Source organism: Piliocolobus tephrosceles, chromosome 7 (genome assembly GCF_002776525.5).
Source record: "Piliocolobus tephrosceles isolate RC106 chromosome 7, ASM277652v3, whole genome shotgun sequence".
Lineage (NCBI taxonomy): Eukaryota > Metazoa > Chordata > Mammalia > Primates > Cercopithecidae > Piliocolobus > Piliocolobus tephrosceles.
In genome coordinates, this window is record NC_045440.1 from 99,318,018 (window position 1) to 99,336,742 (window position 18,725).

Below are 18,725 nucleotides of genomic sequence, written 5' to 3' on the forward strand. Positions count from 1 at the left end.
TATCGCTAAGGAGTCTTCAGTTGAAGAGGCGGGATGCTGTGCTCAGATGTTAGTGATGTGGCAGGGGCAGGGCAGCTGCAGGGGCACCAGACCCCACTGCCTTAAATCCCCAAGGCTCCGCACTCTATAGGGGAACAAGAAAGGACAAGCTGGGTTGAATGAGGAGATGTAGAGTGTCGGGAGGGGTCCCACTGGCCTTAAGTGAAGATGTTTTGGTGTGAATATGTTTCCTGCATACTTCTAAAAGGGAGTTGTGTGGCCTAGTTGTTGGCTCTGGAAGAGTTGCAAGGTGATAGATTTTGTTGCATTAAATTCAAAGCACAGGCCAGTGGCTTCCCATGCAAAGAGCAGTTAAAGCAATGCAAAATCCTTGGGCCATATCATCCGAAAACCCATCTCCAAATCTTCATTTTCCCTCAAGGATTTAGGAGTTGAATGTTTATTTCTTTTGACTATGCAAGAGCTGAAAAGGCCATGAGGACACTCAAATTTATGTGGGTTACACTTAGTAGGCATTTACAAGTGGGCATGTCTGGTTGAAAATAAGCGTCATCTAAGTATTGAAGCCAATTGGTCAGACTTTCTGGACTGTGGTGATGGATGCTTAGCTAGTACATAATTCATTGCAATAAAGACATGCTGTTCTCAAGAATACACTGCTAGAAATTATATTCGCAGTCTTAGGACCTTGAGCTATACCAAAACTCCTATTGCTCTGATGGTAAATTATTAAGTGAAAAGAAACACTTAGAATCCACTCTTCCCCTTTCTTCTCTCTGTTAGCACCTGTACCATCTGTGAAAGATTTTGTTTTAGTAGACACACAAATCTGTGTGTTTGTGGAGGGGATAATTTCTGGAGGTGAGGAAAGATGTAAGGAGGATGATAGAAAAAAGCAGGAAGAGTCATGTCATAGACACACTTAATACTGTTAATTCAATCACACACTGTCAACAAGAGAGATGGTGTTAGTGTTCTATCAACCATACCAATTAGTGCCAATTTAATTATTCATCTATTTCTTTATATATTTACCCATTTGTACATGTATATCTAACTCTCCAAAAAAGCATCTGAGTCAGCTGACATGTATTTTATCCTATTCCTCCTTCCTTCATTTATTCAACAAATATTAGTTAAGGCCTTACCATGTGCTCATGAAAATACAGCTTTGAGCAAGGCAGATAGATAAAGGGTAACAGATAGGGCCACATGTTAGAAATGCCTGGGGTTCTCCAATCTGAACAGCAGTTCCTATCTCTCTATTTCACTATTTCCAGAAGTAGATGAAGGTGGGAGGACAGCGTCCACATGAGTCCATATGTGTTTTCACTAGGGAGGGAGGGAGTGCATTTAGTGTTTCAGCTGCACCTTGGCCTGTGGGCTCTACCAATTTTGATTTGCACAGCGTTTGAGTCAGGTTGCCTTCTAAGATCTTCCAAACCCATTTTAGCCAGCTGGTTTTTAATGCAGTAACCACCAAGATACTCCATTATCTCTAGATCCCTGGTTTTTAATTTTTCCCCTTTCTGACAGCCCAAATTAGAAATAATGTGGAAAAACTTAGAAAACACAAGTGCAGGGAAAATAAATAAGACCAGTTCAATGGCCTTATATCCTAAACAAAACTTGATTGTTGGGCCTTGGACTGGGGGGTCAACTTTTTCTTCCTGGGCACATGGCACTCTCTGGCTGAGAAAGGGACCAACGAGGGTATTTGAGAGGCACAGATCTTCCTTCCAGCACCCAGCCTGGCCAGAAGGCATCTGTCAGGGGAGGTGTAGGAGCCTGCTCTGTGCTCTAAGACAGCTGGGCATGAGTCAGAAGGGACTTAAGGGCAGTGCAAGCCCCCAGAGCCAGGCTGATCATATTTTTCAAGCCTTAAAATGGAAACACATGGTTTGACACAGAAGTTACAACAGGACAGAGAATCTGGAATTAGAAAATTCACATTGCAAAATTCACATTGCAAGGTGTGGTAGCTGGGTCCAAAGTGGGATTCAAAGAGATGCAAGGCTTGCTTTTGGTTGAACTGACAGCCCATCTGTGGAACTCTGAGCACAGAGCCTTTGCTGGCCAGAGAACATGGAAGACATCGATGGTAGAGTTGCCTTGGGAAGGAAGAGAAGTAGACTGAAGGATGAAGGGAATGGCAGAGGGTCAGTCCTTCACAGGCTCCTCTTGCAGACAGAAGGCTTAGAAGGTAAGCCAGATGGGCTGCTGTTATGAGGAGGTTGAGGACACTGGTATAAGCAGAGGTGCTTTGAGGCTCATGGACTAAACATGGGAGACACCCTTCTTCTATCTCTGTATGGAGCTCAGCACTGCTCTCGCGTCTCATGGGCTGGTGACTTTAGATACTCCAAGACGTGGCATCTCTCCTCACCCAAAATAATCAGCGTTCTCCAAGGGGCATCATCAGCAGAGGATTTTGGGAAAGCTTCAGCTGAGTGGACTGGAACATGAGGCTGAGGAGACAATTTCGGGATGAGAGATCCTGTGTGATAAGAGAGAGGCAAGTAGAGGAGTGTGAGGTCAGGGTGTTCATGAGATTTAAACAAGGCAAGCTGAATCACAGAAACAGTAGAAGACCACATAGCAACAGGGACGTTTTCTTTCAAACTCAAAATTGGGTCACATGGTAGGAGATACAGCTGGATAATAGGATAGAGTATCTGAATCCAGAACTAGTCCAGAAAAATGGTAAAAGCTGTGTCAGATTAATTTAATGGAAGGTTTCATTTGATTAGATTCCCAGGCTCTGGCTATGCATGCTCATTTATCCAGCCTATTGTCTAAGCAGAATGGGAACCCACAGTCAACTTGATAGAACAGCAGGAGCGCTGCCAGCCAGCCTCTGGCTTTGAATTCTTTTTCTGATCTAACATTTTAAGGAGGATGTGTCAGGAAGGCCTATTTAGAATACAAATGATTGCTTAAACTCTCTTAAAGGCTTTAAGAGTATATTGTAATCATTGAGTCTTTCCTTAAGCCCAGCAGAGTATTTGAGAATAAATTGTTGTGCATTTGAGTGAACTGAAATTAGGTAGACTTTCTGAATTTATGAGCCTTTCTCTTCTCCTGGTCTTTCTCATGGCCATGGCAATGTGCACTTTCACTAGCTTGTGAAATGCATATGAAGTATAATTTTCCCCAAATCGATCTGTTCTACATCACTGAATCTTAGCTATTGCATTTTTATACCAGAATCAAATTTAGCTTATTGTTATTGTTGTAGTAGAAAATAATTATAAGCCTTTCATTGTCATGGCACTTCACAATTTTATAAGAATTCACAAATGTTATTTAATTCCATCCTCACTATAACCCTGAGGACCAAGGAGAAGGGGAATCATCATCTGGGCCTGCAACTCCAAACTGCTCCCTTTTTCCAAATGGCAAATTGAGGTTCTTAAAGGCTGGGTGACCTGCACATAGCCACACAGATCTAAGCTGTGCAAGCACGAAATGTGGAAGCTCAGGGGAGCGGCCCTGCCAGTGGTGAGTTCTGGTCTCATCAAGTGCTCTCTGCAAAGCCAATGAAGTGGGTTTGATCATCTCTACCTTGCAGGCTCACTGTGAGTGCAATGGACATGCAGGTGCCAGCACAAGGACCGACCCGTGCCAAGGGCTTAGTTGCTCCCTTTCTTCCCCCATATCCAAGAGATTGCAGGTTCCGTTTAGAGATTCTGAAGCCCACTGATGTTGAGATGTGACAGCATAAAGCTTTTCCCTCAATCAGCCTGGAGGCTAAGGGGCCAGCAGTCATACTATGCGTGCACACACACACACACACACACATGTATGTATGCACACGCAAACATCTGAGTGTGCTAGAAGGTGAGCTCCTCCCGGAATTTCAAATCTACAGCAGGTTAAGAGGAAGACAGCTCTTCCTCATCAGCTACTGTTCTGGTCTCTAGAATCAGCTCCATAAATATCCCCACCCTCTCTCCATTATACTCACATTCATGGCAGTCCACTCATCAGCTCTAAACTTTACAGCTCTCTGAGTCTTTGGCTTTCAGGTCGAGCTGGTTCTCACACCTGCCTGCTAACTTATGCATGATGTTTGGCCTCCTCCAGTCCCAGTGACTCTGCTCGGTGTATCCTCACTCCCTCCCTGTCCGGTGCTCCCTTTGCTCGCAGGTTGGTGAAGAATGTAGGAATAGCCTGGAACACTCTCTGTTTGAGCCTTGCACTCTCTTAGCAAGCTCAGCTTGAGTCAGGAAGGGTGGGGATCACAGGGTGCCACCACTGTGGCCGCCTCTTCCAGCCTGGACTCCAGGGCGAGAACCTTTGCCATCACCTGGTCCAACTTACTTTTTTTACAGAAGGGAAATTCCGTGCTTAATTCTGGACTTAAACGACCTGAGCAAGATGTTTCCATTCATTTGTGGCAGGATAACTGGATAAACATCTCTTATTTACCCCTCCTCAGGATCCTCTGGAAAGAGAGGTACCCCATCTAGTTTCAGTGGGAGTGAAATTCAGAACACTTAACTGGAGTGCCTTTAGCCAATAGCCTGCAGGCAGATGTCTGGAGGCACTGGTTCATGACTCAGGGACATCAAGGCTTGCTCGCGGGTAACTGTCTCAGTCTTTTCCTCACACTGTCTCCTCATGTTTTCAAGGGGGCTGCTGTACCCCCAGACATATGTCTGTATATCGCACAGAAGAAAGAATGTAAGGACATTGCCAGCAAATGTCTTGCTTCTCATCAGCCTATACTGTGTCTCCCAACCACTCCTAACTGCAAAGGATGCTGGGAAAAAAGTGCATTGTAGCTTCTCCAGCCTCTATGGTAGGCGCAGATAAGGGATTAGAATTGGGGGTTACTGATTCAATGTATCAGACAGCTCTCAGTCAGGCATGTGAGGGCTAGAGCCAGATTTAACTAGATTTAGAAGGAAAAAGTATGTTTCTTTCACTTGCATGTAATGAAGGAAATCTATGCCCTTCATACACTTAATAAACCTGTAAGTCTCTACTAGGGGCAGGTACTGTGCTAGCTAGACATTACAATGTGTGGGGGCAGACACAAAGCTGGAAACAGTAGACACTGGGGACCCGTAGAGGGGGGAGGTTGGGAGTAGGGGAAGGGTTGAAAAATGATTGGGTACTATGCTTACTACCTGGGTGATGGGATCATTTGTACGCCAAATGCCAGCAACACACAATTTACCCATGTAACACACCGGCACGTGTACCCCCGAACCTAAAATGGAAGCCAAAATAAATAAAATGAAATAATAAAATAAAATGCCTGGGGGAAGGTAAGTAAGCCAATATTCAGTTAGCAAATACTTACTGGACGTTTATCATGTGTCAGGCCCTGGAGGTTTGGAGACTGAAGATGCATCCTTGGTTGCCCATAGCACCCAGTCTACTTTGGAACAAGAGTAGTGTGCAATGGGAACATAAAGGAGGGTACCAAATTCAGATGGAAAAGGAGTCCTCCTGGTGGAGGTGACACTGACCTGGGTCACCTTATGATATGGTTTGCCTGTGTCCCCACTGAAATCTCATGTTGAATTTCCATGTGTTGTGGGAGGGACACAATGAGAGGTAATTGAATCATGGGGGCAAGTCTTTCCCATGCTGTTCCCATGGTAGTGAATAAGTCTCATGAGGGCTGATGGTTTTAAAATGAGGAGTTCCAATGCACAAGCTCTCTCTCTTTGCCTGCTGCCATCCATGTAAGATGTGACTTGCTCTTCTTTGCCTTCTGCCGTGATTGTGAGGCTTCCCCAGCTATGTGGAACTGTAAGTCCATTAAACCTCTTTCTTTTGTAAATTGCCCAGTTTCAGGTATGTCTTTATCAGCAGCATGAAAATGGACTAATATACCTTAGTCTCACCATTTCAGGGGAGGCATCTGTATTTCCTGACCCACTGCTAATTAGGCTCCGAGGTGTCTAGGTTCTAGGCCATGACAGAGGGCATCTTTCCAATTAAGTTATATTCTACACACAGTGACTGAGTTCCTACTCTGTGCTTATGACATTTACAACTAAGAAGAGAGAATAATAATAAGATAATAATAATAACAATATTACCACCACCACCGTTTATCAAGGGCTTACTATGTGCCTATGGGCAAGTCAAGTCCTAAGCACTTTATATGTATTAACTTATTTAATCCTCAGAACAATCCGGAAAAGTGACATCTCCCCACTCATCCAAAATTGTCACCCCTCTCCTAGAGGCACCATCAGAAGTGGATTATCAGAAAATTTTAGCTGAGTGAGAGAGGGTGGGATAAGGTTATGGGGATTAGTAGACTTTCTGGGGACAAGAGGTCCTATATGAGAACAATGGGGCAAGAACAGGAACTTTGGAATATTGATATCTCTGGGGTCAAATAGGCCAGATTCATTACAGAAATAATAAAAGGCTACATAGCTACAAGGGCCTTTTTTTCACCCAAACTGAAGTTCAGTCATGTGATTGGAGACATGATTGCACAATGAGACAGGTTATCTGTATTCAGGACTGGTCCTTAACTTGATTGTGGGTTTTATTCAATTGACTCTCTCAACCCTAGTTATTGTGTGCTTATTCATTCAGCTTATTGTTAAGCAGAATGGTAACCTACAGTCAACTTTTATTTTATCGATTTATTTTTGAGACAAGGTCTCACTCTGTTGCCCAGGCTGGAGTTCAGTGCTGTGATCATGGCTCATTGCAGCCTTGACCTCCCAGACTCAAGCAATCCTCCCACCTCAGCCTTCCAAGTAGCTGGGACTACAGGCATGCACCACCATACTTGGCTAATTTTTTATTGTTTGTAGAGATGGAGTCTCGCTGTGTTGTCCAAGCTAGTCTTGAACTCCCAGCCTCAAGTGATATTCCTGCCTCAGTCTTCCAAAGTTCTGAGATTACAGGCATGAACCACTGCACCTACCCCACGGTCAACTTTTAGAAAGCCAGCAGGAGCATGTCCCGTGGAGAGAGGCTAGAATAGAGCTCTGAGAGACAGCATATAGTGTTTCTGGCAACAGGACAGGGTTTGAGGAAACTATATTCACTGTAAATGGAGGCGATGTAGTTGAAAAGACTGATCAAAAGAGGATAAGCACTAAATTCAGGCATAAACTCTGCCTCAATCTCAGGCTGACCTCTGAATGATGCATTTGTGGGGATTTGAGCTGCCACCCAGGAGACAGAATATGCAGTGAGAGTTCAACCCAGTCAACTGTCTGCTGAAACAAATCAAATAAAACAAAATCTGCATATTTCCCCACAGCCATCCTAAGCAACCAGTGTCATTTCTCTTGTTTTAGAGGTAGTGGTAGCAGAGGCTGAGGGTGCCCCACCATATCCTCCTGGCACTTACCACAGCACTGGAGGGCACTGGAGGTTTGGAGGATGAAGACATGTCCTTGGTTGCCCATAGCACCCAGTCTACTTTGTAACAAAAGTAGTGTGCAAGAGCAGTGCGTGACTCTGCCTGAGGCTGTCTCTGGTGGCTGGAACCTGCTCTACCTGGGCATAGGGCAGGCCAGAGGGACACAGGTATGATCCCTGACCCCCTCCCCAGGGGCAGCCTTTAAACAATGACTGGTGGGAATTGGTGGATCAATATGCCAGCTCCTTTGCCCTGGGGTTAGGGAAATGGGGGATAATTCCAGGACATGTATTCTCCACTGCCTCTAAGAGTTCCCCAGCAGGATGAAGCTTCTGTTTTGTCACTGGCTTGACAATGATCTTTCACTGGCTTACTTCCCTTCCTTACCTGTTCCCCTGCTGGAGCTTCCTGGGATCACCTCCCAATTAAAACACCAGCAACAGAACGCCCATCTTAGGGGGTACTTCTATGGGGGAAACAAAACTAAGATGATGGGGAAGCCCAGGCTCAGAGGAGTTAAGCAAATTATCCTGGGTTCAAGTAAATAAGTGGCAGCCAGAACTCAAGTCTGGGGCTTTTGGACTCACAGCCTAACTTCTAAACGCCTACCCTGAGCTGGGAGTGTCTGAGTCTCTGAAGTCAAAGGGGACCTCCTGCAAGGCAGGCCCACCTTCAAGTGGATGGCTGTAAGTGTGGTTGTGTGGTGGGGAGGAGTCTGCTGCCCTTGGCCTCCCTCAAATGTCAGCATCTGTGGGAACAGCTGGAGACTAATAACTCACTTTTTACTTCTTCACAATTAGTGCACGGCCCAAGAAAGTCATCAAAGGAAAGGTCAGGCCCTCCCCAGAGGCCGCTCCTCCTCTTCCGGGGCCGCAGTGCCCCCAGTGTGGGATCTCCTCTCTCAGCCTCTCACCCAGGGTTTCTCTGGAAGGGGTCAGAGCAGATGCTAGTCCCCTGGGGCTCTGCTTGGAACATGTGCTCATCAGTAAAGGTTGACAGAGAACATACTGCAGACTCCTCCCCAGGGAAGGGCAAGTGCCACCTGGCAGAGTCTCTTCTAGGGCTGAGGGAACAAGCACAGCCTGTTCCTAAGACATGTCCTCCTCGCCTGGCGGGCCCTGCACAGATGAGGCCCTCAGGAGTTGGGACAAACATTCCCTGGGAGGAAGAGGCAGATGGTTCATGGTGAACTCACGGGAGACCCTCTGAGACTCCCAGGACAGCAGGGCCCCTCCGTCCCGCAGACACGGAGGCAGAGGAGAGCTCCTCTCTGGCTTTGCTCTGCTATCCTGAAGACACAGAACCTTCCTTGTTTCTCCTGGGGGGCCCAGACTTTCACTTCCTTCTAGAAACTCAGCCTCGCCAGGAATGAGCCAAACACAGACTCCTGGGAGCCCTGATCCCTTGGACTCTCTGAAAAAGGGCACAGGAATGTGTTAGGATGCTAGACCTGGCTCAAGATATGCAGGCCAGGATAGTCTCTCCACAGTGATATGCAGGTCTGGGGGAAAGATTCCGCTATGGCTGAATGATTTAGTGGCAAGTGCACCGGCCTTATGGTTGGGAGGGTCTGGGTTCAGGTCCCTGCTCTGACTCTCCCCAAAATCCCTTAGGAAAAAGAAGATAATGATGCACTGAGGATGCTACCTTTATATAATTGCTAAGTACTTAGTAGGTACTAAATAAATGGTAAAGCTGTTATTAATACCAATTATACCTGGGGAAGCATAGAGCAGCAAGGATAATATAATCTTATATATGTAAAATTGTATACTGATAGGATGTTTACCAAACATTAGTAGTGCTTATCACTGGATAGTGGGATTTGGGGGTAATTTTTACTTTCTTCTTTTATTTTTCTGGGTGTTCCTTGAATTTTTTTACAATGAATGCACACAAGAATAATTGCTCATCTATAACCTCAATTGGCTCCAGTAAAGGCTGGATTCTTGATGTGCTTGAGTGTGGAAGTTTGGGATTAGGCACTTGAGGGAATTTTAATTGCTCTTCATAGTAGAGGGAGAAGAATGTGGGTTCCCAGAGCAACCTGAGAGGAGATGAGCCTGGGAAGAGGGAGGGGAGAAGAGGTAGCAAGTTGACAAAATCCCATGTGGTTGGCAACATGATCTTAAATCTCCCACGTGGTGTACTACCCACTCAGATGCTTTGTGTGAGTGACTGTTGTGGGACATGAAATTGGGGTCACATTTCACATGCTGTGTGGGGTCGGACAGAGGCAGCATCTGAACACATATAATCCACAAATGAACAATCCATTCTGTTTTTCCAGGAATCCGCAGAAGCCTTGGAAAGCCTTGTGAGTTCCACAGGACACAGAATTGCTTGAACTTCAGCCAAATAGTCCCTGTTATCCATTGCTACACTAAAAAACCACTTCAAACTTATTGGCATCAAACAACAATAATCATTTATATCTCTCCAGGTGCTGGGGGTTGACTGGGCTCTGCTGGATGGCTCTTGCATGGGGTCTCTCCTGTGGCTGAAGCTGGAGTCCCAGCAAAGCCTTCCCCATCCACACGTCTGGTGTCTGGGCTGGAAAGGCTCAGGCAGCTGGAGCTGGAGCAACTGGGGCTTCTTGCAATTTCTCTCCATCTCTATGTGGTCTCTGCATGGTGCTGGCAGCCGGGCATCTTCAGGGGGCTGGACTTCTTACGTGGCTGTCCATGGCTCCTAAGGTGTGTGTCCTGAGAGAGAGAGAGCCAGGTGGAAGCTGTGTGGCCTTCCTGACTCACATTTTGGAAGTTGCACAGTCAATTACATGCACTCTATCAGTTGAAGCAGTCAAAAGGCCCACCCAGATTCAAGGGGAGATGACACAGCGGCCATCTCTCAATGGAGGAGTCGCAAAGTTCTGGAATGAGCATATGGGATGGAAAGTAATGTTGTGGCCTTATTTGGAAAATACAGTCTGCCACAGGACATTTCACAGATGTTGAGGGGCAGGGCAGTCCCCAGCTGATATCTGAGTTACAATCAGGAAAAAGCAACAAAACTATTTTTTTGAAAAAAGGCAAAATATTAACTGAAGTAGACTTCAAATCAAATCTAAGATTATTTAGAAGAACATGGATGATGAATAGGGACTTTTATTGTAGCAGATTTACTGGAATTGGCTGTGAAAATCATAATGAAAATGAACAAGCCAGAAAAAAAAATGTTGCTCTTTTGTTCAAAACTTTCTGGATGGAGCTAGCAGTGCTGGAAATGGAACAGGAAAAGCCTGGAAGAGGGCCCAAGGGTCAGAAGGGTTAGACCTTGGCTGTTGGCAGGGAAGGCAGGAATCTGCGTGAGAGAGATTGTTGAGCTGAGACGTTCAGGGCAGAGCCCGGATGGGTGCAGGAAGGCACAAACCTCAGCATGGCAGGCACCTGCCGTGTCTACATGTCACCTGCCTCTGCTACACATGTGTTCCCTTGTGATGACACCTGGGGGCACAGCCTTGGGGCCTGGGAATATGTTGCCTTGCTCTGGGCTTCAATAAACGAATCCAGGGCTCACGGGCTTCATCTTCCTTTCATTATGGAATCCCTGGACTTGGACTTCAGCAACCATCTCCTGCAAATGATGGCCCTTCACTTCAGGGAATTGGCTCCCTCTCTCGGGGCTCTGGCTTCTCACTGACTCCGCATTCTGGAGTCTCTACAGTCAGACCTGGAATCCCTGAGCATGGGCCTGGAGGGAGTCTAAGCATCATTTGGGTTGGAAAGCAGCTCTTGCTCACCACCAGGATCTGATGGTTGGGTAGCAGCTTCTGTCAAGAAGAATCATGAGGTTGCGTTTGGGCTCAGAGGGGAAAGGGGCCTTGATCAATGGGCATGGAAGGTGGAGTGGTGATACAAGTTTGCAAACACTTCTGAACTCTATTTTAGCTCTGGGCAGCAATTGAGGGTGACCCTCTGAAGCACGTGGCTGTCTCTCCTTTCCTCCCAGATCTCAGGGCTGGCATTCCATGGCCTCCTGTAAGCCACACACCATTCTCTACTGCTCTCAGTTGGTGACATAGTGGCCAGTTCTTGCTCTGGCTTCCTTTTGGAGATGGAGGGCAGTAGATTGGCAATTCATTCTCTTTAGATGAATCACTCCCTTGATCTTCTTGAAAAGACCTCAGAGATCGTCTAATTTTACCCCTTATTTTGCAAATAAGGAAACTGAGGCTAAGAGAGATAGAAAAGATTTGCCTGCCAGTCTTCCCTTCAGCATCTCAAGGAGACCTTGCCAAGTGGCCCACTTGGGGCATGGCACAAAACCCCCTTCCCACTGCCAAGATCCCCCCTCCAGTCTCCTTCCTGCCATGGCCAGGCCACATGGAAACTCACGCCAAAGAGTGTCAACTGGGAATGTGGCTTCTTTCTTGAAATACGCTATGGATCAGCAGGCAGCCCCCTCAAGACCCCAGCAATGAAGTTCGCTTGAAGCTCGGCACACAGTAACCCAGAAACATATGTGGTGAGCAATAACAGTCATAAATTTTATGAGATTATGTGTTCCTAATGTGAGATTTCAGGCTGATCTCTTTGTTGTGTTATGCCAAACTTCAGCATGATTCAATCAAGTTGTGCTTAATCTTCCCTTATTTACTCTGGGTGGGGGTGAGTCACGGAGTGTGTCTCTAGTCCAGTCTTCTGAACTAATTTACCCCAAGGATTTTGATGGACTAGTGATTTGTTCTCTGAATATTCAGAGTTTATTTACTTATAGCATTAGATGAGGTCTGGATTACATGCAGTGAATGTCTGTAGCCATGCTCGGGACCAGAACCTCTTTGGGGAGTCCACACTAGGAACAGAGAGCACCTTGCAGGTTTCACAATTTCCTTTCAGTCAAGGCCAAATCATGCAAAATATTTTGTTACCTATTGATGAACTCACGGGATTTAACGCTGTGGCCTCTTTATCACAGAGAAAGGCGTTTTGGCTAGCTCCCTGCATCTCTGACCCCAGGCAGTGTGGATCTGGAAGAAATGGGGAATATTGCCATCTCCTTCAAAGATGTAAAAGCCTGGAAAATCTGCCCGAGGCTAGGAGTGACTCCAGCTGCCAAGCATCTCCATCTCCCAGTGTCCAATTTTTGGCAGCCTCGGGGGAGATGGGAGCATGCAGATGGAATGCAAGGTCTGTGTCCTCATTGCCTCATCTCAGAGCTCTGAGGAGATGTCGAGTTCCCTAGGACTAAGAGCGGCGAGGCGCAGCCTGTAATCTGATGGTGAGGGTTTGGGACCTCCTGGCTTCCATGAGATGGGAGAATTGGGGGTTTTGGCCTTCCATATTTGAGGCTAGAATGGAAAGGGTTTTCTTTGATTTCATCTTTGATCATGATGCCCTCTGTTCCAGTTTGCTTGGACTGAGGGGTTACCAGGATATGGGGCTTTCACAGCTAAAGGGGGAAAGTTGTGGGAAACTAGGAGAAGTTGGTCACCATAACTTTGATGTTCCTTGACTTTGGCAAGTCATGCCCTAGGATGTAGCCAAAGCTTTGGGTAGGAATGGGAGGGTCACTCTTTCCTTCCCAAGTAGCTGCTGCATAGCCTCGGATCTGGGAACAAATATTCCCCGTCCACCCCAACCATTGTAAGAGTGAAAGTTTTCCTGCTCAGTTTCCCAGGCACGCAATGCCCTTCTCTCTCTGCTGAGGGGTGGCAGCAGGTTTTCCTGCCAGTGTGGGGCACTGACCTGCTCTTAGTCCACGCTAAGAGAGAGGGAAGCCCACAGCCTGCTTGGTACACTGTATTAGTCCATTCTCACACAGCTATACAGAACTACCTAAGACTGGGTTATTTATTTAAAAAAAAAGAGGTTTAATTGACTCACAGATCCACAGGCTGTGCAGGAAGCATGGTTAGGAGGCCTCAGGTAACTTTCAATTATGGTAGAAGGTGGAGGGGAAGCTGGCACGTCTTACCGTGGTGGAGCAGGAGACACAGAGAACAAGGGGGTGACTGCCACACACTTTTAAACCATCGGATCTTGTGAGAGCTCACTCACTATCATGAGAACAGCATGGGAGAAACCACCCCCAGGATCCAATCATCTTCCTCCAGGCCCCTCCTTCAACATGTGGGGATTATAATTCAACTTGAGATTTGGGTGGGGACACAGAGCCAAACCACATCAGAGACAAATGAGCAGAAGCAGATTCTAGGCTGAACATCAGCATTCCTGAAACCTTGATAATCTGAAGCAGTTCTTTTCTTTTCTGTTTATTTTATTTCCTTTCTTTTCTTTTCTTTTCTTTTTTGAGACAAGGTCTCACTCTGTTGCCCAGGCTGGAGTGCGGTGTCGTGATCATGGCTCACTGCAGCCTTGACCTCCTGGGCCCAAGTGGTCTTTCCACCTCAGCCTTTCAAGTAGCTGGGACCACAAGCATGTGCCATCCACCCCCTCACCCAGCTAATTTTTGTATTTTTTGTAGAGACAGGATTTCATCATGTCACCCAGGCTGGTTTTGAACTCCTGGACTCAAGCAATCCTCCCACCTCAGCCTCCCAAAGTGCTGAGATTACAAGCATGAGCCACCACGCTTGGTCCAGAAGCAGTTTCAACCTCACTGTAAGCTGGCAGCAGATTTTGGATTTATCTGGGGGACAGAGGGATGGAAGACTGTGTGCGTGTGTTTCTTTTCTAGGAGTAAAACTCAGAACACTATTGTGAACTCTTTGGTTATAAGGGTAACATTCAGATTCCGTTGCACTCTGGTTAAAAGTGTGGACTCTGGAGCCAGACTCTGTCATTAATTTGACCTTAGGTAATTAGTGTAACCTCTTTGGGCCTTAGTTTCCTAATCTGTAAAATGGGCACAATAGTGAGATGGCTTCAAGGATTAAATTAATTAATATTCACAAAGAGTTTAGAATAGGGCCTGGTACATAGTAATTACTCAAAAAATCTTATCTATGGTACTAGGATGAAATGGCAGAGTCAAACATGTTAAATTAACTTTGTGTAGTCATGTATGAAGTTGCCTTGGTTGTCATCAGAACTGCACACCAGCAGGCAGCATGGCTGCTTGTCACTTCAGCCAGATGTTCTTACTGCATCTCTCATTCTGTCTTGCCGCCCAGTCACTGCCTCCTAGGCAGTGGGAGTTTGAGTCTGGACCTAAGTAGAGGCTGTGGAGTTTGACAAAGTTTTACTGAAGGCCTGGATTGGCAGAACATCCACGCAGAAAAGATCACTGGACACTGGCCATCAGACATGAAAATTCCAGGATCTCAATGGCGGAGGCCCTTCACCAGGGACCACTCCTGGTTGGTCTGCTGCCTACCATGCTGCAGGGCAGACTGCCTCCTCCCAAGCCATGGCATCAACCACCCCTCTTACCATGAGTCCAGATGCCAACAACCTTTCTTCTTTCAATAGGAAGAAAAGCCTCCACTCTCACCCCATCTCCAAGTCAACACAGTAAACATCTGCAGATACACAATTGCTTTGGATGCTTCTTAGGGCAATATGTTGAATTTCAGCTCCTGTATTATTTTGGATATACGTAGCATTAATTTTACTTAAACCATCTTCCCAAATGAGTCCTGAGCAAATAAACTTAACAGCGGATGTTTTTGAAAGCTTACCTTTGGCTTGAATTTTATAATCCTTGTCTTTATTAATATATCAAAATTTTCTGAAGAAGAATTGGATAGAGTCTCTAATTGAGTTTTTAGTGCCATGATGGCATAAACTCAACTCTCCCATCATGCATTTGACAGTGTTTCAAATTTATGTTTGGTAAATGTGTTTTTAATACACAACATTTCACTGAAGCTGAAAGACAGTTGTATAGATCTGGATGGTACAAAAAAATTCAGTGGTGTCAGAAGAGATTTTTCCTGCACCATTCACTACTAAGATTAAAATATCTAGTCAAGGCCGGGCGTGGTGGCTCAAGCCTGTAATCCCAGCACTTTGGGAGGCCGAGACGGGCAGATCATGAGGTCTGGAGATCAAGACCATCCTGGCTAACATGATTAAACCCCGTCTCTACTAAAAAATACAAAAAAAAAAAAACTAGCCAGGAGAGGTGGCGGGCGCCTGTAGTCCCAGCTACTCGGGAGGCTGAGGCAGGAGAATGGCGTAAACCCGGGAGGCGGAGCTTGCAGTGAGCTGAGATCCGGCCACTGCACTCCAGCCTGGGCGACAGACCGAGACTCCGTATCAAAAAAAAAAAAAAAATCTAGTCAAGAAAGAAAATGAACTAGAATCATTTTTTAGAATCATCTGTTTCATTCTGTCCTGTTTTCCATGCATATTTGCAACATTGTGATATTCAAGGTGCTTCAAATTATTTTATTCTTGATTAGTTTTGTAAGTGGTTTACTAACATTGTTTATAATCCTTCCCCAGTTGTGACATTTGCTGGAGAAAAAAAATCCCCAATATGTTTGCATATGGAAATATTTGCATTTTGAGAATCCACAAATCCAACAACAACAAAAAAAGTTATCTGTTCTATATCCGTCAGGAGTTGTGTCTCAAACACATCAAGGTTGTAGCCAAAATAATGAATAATAGTTAGCTCTTTTTACCTTATTCAGACTATTTCACTCACTGCATCTGCTACAATTTTAATTAGTTTTGTATTTCATTCTCGAAATAGGTGCAATATTATTTAGTGTCAACATTTATATTATGCAGAAACATTCTACCATAATATTATCAAATCTGGCTGTGGCTTCTGCCAAATGGATAAAATTTCCATTATCATGTGCATACTCACAAAATTTTTTGGATGCTCCTCTGAACACTAGATCTTGCTTGCCAAAAATTAAACCATGTAAAATCTGCACTGAACAACAGCACAACAATTTTTCCTCATTTTTGTAATGTATTTGCAACATTGATAGTTTTCTTTTAATCAGATGTCAGCTTTTCTTTTTTTTTGAGACGGAGTCTTGCTCTGTCACCGAGGCTGGAGTGCAGTGGCGCGATCTCAGCTCACTGCAAGCTCCGCCTCCCGGGTTCACACCATTCTCCTCCCTCAGTCTCCCTAGCAGCTGGGACTACAGGCGCTCGCCACCACGCCCGGCTAATTTTTTGTATTTGTAGTAGAGACGGGGTTTCACCAAGTTAGCCAGGATGGTCTTGATCTCCTGACCTTGTGATCTGCCTGCCTCGGCCTCCCAAAGTGCTGGGATTACAGGCGTGAGCCACCGCACTTGGCCAGATGTCAGCTTTTCAATACTGTATTAGTCAGACTAGGCCAGGCAATGCTTCAGTAACAAGCAATGCCAAGACTTCAGCAGTCTGACACAATTGAAGTTGGTTTCATATTTGTGCAATACCTGCCGCAGGCCTGGGTAACTTCTAAGGCAGCTTCACTTCATGGCCCGGCTCAGTGATCCACGCAGACAGAGATACCACCACTCCGTGGTTTTGCCATCTGGAACACACAGCCTCCTCAGTCCATGTGGCAGGCAAGAATGGTGGAGAGTTCTATACAAACACTGAAATGCTTCAGCTCAGAAATGACAGGATCCCTGCTGTTCACAGCCGCATTGGCTCCACTAGTCATGTTTCTTCTCTCTATGGCAAGGGGAGTGAGCAAAGACGTGTACTCTTCACACTTGCCTGGAAGGAGAAGATAACCCAATATAAGTAAGCATCAGACTTCTTTCTTTGCCACAGTAACTTAGTATTTGTTGGTGTGCTCTTCACTTTCTTCATGTGTACAAAGAATGTGTGATAAATGCTGCTAGTCTTTGCAGTCATTTCTCAATTTGTATTCTTCTTATCCCCAAAGAATTGGAAATAAAGAATCCTTCGAGGATGAATAAAGTAAATACAATCTACTGATTTTTTTTTTCACTATTTGGAAGAATTCATGTGTAACAAATTTGCTAAAACTTTCTATTTCTGTTTTATTTTATTTTTCTCTAGAGATGGGGTCTTTTTATGTTGGCCAAGCTGGTCTCAAATTCCTGACCTTACGGGATCCTCCTGCCTTGGCCTACAAAAGTGCTGGGATGACAGGTGTGAGCCACTGTGCCTGGCCGAAAACTTCCTATTTCTAATATGTTTTGGAAAGTTACAATCTCTAATTTGAGGTTAAAAAAAATTCAATCAGAGTAGCCTTGGATGTAATATTAAAATTACATAGTCTTTCTGGCTCCAACCACATTGTCTCTATAAGACCTCTAGCCTTTCATCTTTCTCCTAAATATTTCTGGAAGTCCCTGAGATGGTTTTAAGAGTGCTTCTCTAGCCACTCCTCTGGGCTCCTGTTTGCTACATTCTCTTCCTCCTTTGGCTCCTTCTGCTACTTGAGAGTACTGAGTCCGCAGCAACATCTCCCAAGACACAACCTTATCCTGCTGCTCACTCTATCCCCATCCCTTCCTGTCTCCATTCGTCGACTGACTGGTACTACTAAAGCCTTGTACTCCAATATCCCAAGAAATGATAGACAAATAGCTCTCTTAGTGCTCAGCCTCTGCAGTGGCTATTTAGCGCTACATAAAAAATGACTCCAAAATTCAGTGACTTAAAACAATAAACATTTATTTTGCTTATGATTCTGTAGGTTGACAATTCAGGCTGGAATTAGATGGGCTTCCTCTTGTATCTGTGGCAAGCCATGGGTCAACTTTGCTGACCTTGACTGGATTCTTTCACTTGCCTGGGGTCTCTGTTGGGAGGTAACTGGGCTAACCAGCCATGGCACCCCAGCCTACTGAAGGATAAGAGGATATAGAGGTCTCTTATCCTCCAGTAGACTGGGGAGCCAGAGTTGGTAATAACAGTCCTCTCATCCTCTAGTAGACTAGCTCAGGCTTGTTCAGGTGGATGGGACAGGAATCCCAAGCAAAGGGCAAAAGTGTGTGAGGCCTTGTAAGGCCTGGGCTCAGAACTGGCAAACATCACTTGTATTAGATTTGATTGGCCTTATTACACTGAAAGTTACAGAATCAGCCCAAAATCAAGGAGATGAGAGGGAGTCCACCTCTTGAAAGGAGGAGCTATAAAGTCACATTGCAAAGGGTATGGACACGAGGAGGAGTGAAGGACAGTTGCCGTATCTGTACCCTTCCGCAGCCTCTCTTTGGAATTGAGGTGGTGATCCATAGGAATTGGGCTGAGGACACTGGAATGACAGGCCCAGGCTCACTCAGAGTCATCCTTGACCCTGGTACTGGTCTGTAGACCTTGACCATGTTCAGACATTCCAGTACCATGGCAGTGAGCTTAGTCCAAGTTCAGCTAAGCCCCAGGAATGCGTGGCTGCTAAAATTGACCTGGGAAGGGGGCAAGGGACCTTTCAAGAAGCCTCCTGAGTGCTCTCTTCTTCCTAGTCTCCTGCATATTAGTGTCACTTCCTAGAACTGTCAAAGGCAAGTAAGTTGCCCTTGGGTGGACTCCCCCTCAGA